Source organism: Echinops telfairi, unplaced genomic scaffold, assembly GCF_000313985.2.
Source record: "Echinops telfairi isolate 266 unplaced genomic scaffold, ASM31398v2 ScPeMD7_1713;HRSCAF=2227, whole genome shotgun sequence".
Taxonomy (NCBI): domain Eukaryota; kingdom Metazoa; phylum Chordata; class Mammalia; order Afrosoricida; family Tenrecidae; genus Echinops; species Echinops telfairi.
In genome coordinates this window covers 16,306,678-16,309,609 of record NW_022105611.1, presented here as the reverse complement: position 1 = coordinate 16,309,609, position 2,932 = coordinate 16,306,678, and the positions used below count along the sequence as shown (strand labels likewise).

Sequence of the window (2,932 nt, the reverse complement as noted above, 5' to 3'; positions counted from 1 at the left end):
TGCAAGATCGAATTCGAGTCATGGTAGTGGGAGTGGGGAGGAAACATTTAGGAACTAGAGGAAAGTTGTATTTCTCATCATTGTTACATCGCTGAGCGGTCATTCTTGACAGAGCCAAAAGCCTCATCTCCCTCCTGCAGGGCAGCCTCCGCATATCTAAAAGATGAGTCATGCATGAATCAACAGGTGCACACCGTGTTCAGGGCGGCACTGGTCACCGTAACAGGAAGCTGGGAACAACCCAAGTGCCCGCCAGCAGAGGAGCAGCTAAGGAAACGCTGGCCCATCCACCCAGTGGAGGACTACCCAGCACTCATAAAACAATGATGGAGCCATGAACCGACTCAGGACACCGGGAGGACACTGTGCTGGGAGAAATGAGCCAATCACAGGAGGACAAACCTTACACAAGACCACTGTTACAAGGCAGGTGGGAGTTGGGGTGGGGAGGGACAAGATAAAGACTTCCATTCCAAAGGGAACAGCCTTCGGAGATGACCCAGGTGGGGCCAGCAAGGCAGGGAACATACAGCTACGGGCTAGCTGCTGGTCAGCTAACCGCGGCTCTCGCGCCATCTGCTGCTCTCTTGGTAAGTACCGGTGACTCTGAAGTAAAACTGAACACATTTTAAAGCCTATTATCCTGAAAATGGTCATTTCATGTTTGTAAACATATGTGTATGGCTCTAGAATAATTTTTAGATTGTTGAGGGACAGGATTGGCTCTCCCGGCTCCGAAGGGTGCTGACCCAGCAGCTAGCCGCTGCCTGTGTTAGCCGGGATGGAATGGGAGTGCGCGGTCCACAAGAGGAAGAAGGGAAGGAGCAAGCGACAGGTTCGCGGCTGAGGGGGTGGATCAGGAGTTTAAATGGTTGAGTAAAAAGTTGACGATCTGAAATGTAAACCCCACTTAATTTATAATAAAATGTTTTCTTTGTTTAAAATGTCCCATTGTGGTGGACTGAATTATATACCCCCAACCTAAGTGCTGTGACACCTAACCCCTCCATGCCACGGAGTGATCCCATTAGGTTAAGAGGCAGTACTAGCGTAGGGTGTTTTGACACACATCCTTTTTAAGCGCTCAAAGAGCGCAGGAAGCAAGGACGCAGGACTAGGAGGAGATGCCAAGACACGTGACCATCAGCAAGAAACCGGAAACAGAGGCAACAAAGAAACCAGGACCTTAGGCCAACCGGGAGAGAGAATCTTTACTTACAGCTGGTGCCCTGAGTTTGGACTCCTAATCTTAGAAAATAAATTAGTTTGTAAAAGGCCCTCTTGTGGTCTTTCTGTTAGACCAATAACTAGAACACGCATTTTCACGATGTAGCCATTTATATCGGGTGGGAAATACCTGGGTTCTTGACTTCCCACCAGAAAGCCTGGTCTGTGATCCACGTGGGCTTTTATAAAGGTCGGAAGACGTTTCAGGTGTTACAGCCACTGCACACGGGCACCGTCATGACTGCGCACCCACATGTGGTGGCCGGAGGCCAGAGAGACTGCGACGTGGCCGAGCTGAAGGGCGAGGAAGACGAAAAAGAGTGGTGGTCTCCTGTTCCTGGCATTTGGGGCCTTAGGCTGGGAGGCGGGGTCGAAGGTATTGGTTGACCCCACTAACTGAATTAAGCCCACCTGGGCCTGGTTTGGGCCGCCCAGGTGTGCAACCCACCTGGCTCAGGCTTGAATTGGCGCCTGCCCCGTAGTTTTTATGGCTGGCCGAGGCTCGCCTGGGTCTCCGCAGCAACCCCCTGGGGGGTCCTGCAGGCATGGAGAGGCACAACCCCCTGGTCCCGGCTTCTCGCAGCCTGGCGCATCCTGTGGTATTATTACACGGAGAGCCTCGACTCCCTGCAGTGCACATCAACGGGTAGTCCTAAAGGCTGTCTCATGGAGAGTAGGTCTCAGAGTGAGGATCCTTACTCGTTCCCACCAATGCTATCCAAGGAGTTTGTTTGAGCGCGCTCAATCTCAATCCATCTATCTCCACTATTATGGATGCATTTGATTTTTTATCTATCATTATATTCAGGCATTAATCTATTTGATACTTAAGTTTTCCATCTTTGGGCAATTAGAGCTGCTTCTTGTTGGCTTGAGTCCCTTTGATATAATCCCATTGGTCTTTAATTGCTTCTTGGTGTTTTGGTTCAGCAAAATGTTGGGGCCTCATTGCGTATATTTACCACCCAGACCTACAATCAGCCATCAAGAAGTCCTGGTTCCTCTTCAAGGGACCACAGCAGCCAGGAGCACAATCTGTAACGTAAGGGCTGCTCCTGCCTATGAGTTTTCAGTATTCTAGGTCTTTCTGAAAAATACAGAGATAAGATATGTATACACATGTGTGTATGTACTTACATGCTTGAAAAGAAAAAGTTTATACTGACATTTCTAATTCAACTTTAATATTAAGAATTTTTTTAACACCTTTGGTTTTATATTTCTCTTACACTGAAAATCTAAATGCCTAAAATTAATTAATTACTTATTATTTTATCTTAAACTGCATAGAAAATAGTTTCAAAATACTAATACCAATAATAGTATTATCAAAAGTTAAGGTTCCCAAACTTATTTGAGAACTCCCTTTTCAGGAAAAAAAATTGCTCAGTGCCCCCCTGGCAACTAAAATTGGTTGTAGCATAGCCCATAATCCAGATAAGCTGTAGGTATATGCTTTTGGAGTCCCCCACCCCCACCCCGGTCTTTCTAGCATCCCCAAGGGGTAGTGTCAGCCAATTTGGGAAACACTTAAAAGCATTATTAGAAATTTTCCTGAGAATTGTCCTTTCTTTTTTTTTTTTTCTTTCCTTTTTTAACATTTTATTAGGGACTCATACAACTGTTATCCCAATCCATACACACATCAATTGTGTAAAGCGCATTTGTACATCGTTTCTCAAAACATTTTCTCTCCATTTAAACC

The 2,932-nt window shown here is 46.5% G+C and overlaps 1 pseudogene; it reads left to right on the top strand.

Moving 5' to 3' along the window:
• Positions 1-1,464: 1,464 nt before the first annotated feature.
• Positions 1,465-2,932, top strand: part of LOC101652853 — a 23,688-nt pseudogene continuing 22,220 nt past the window's right edge.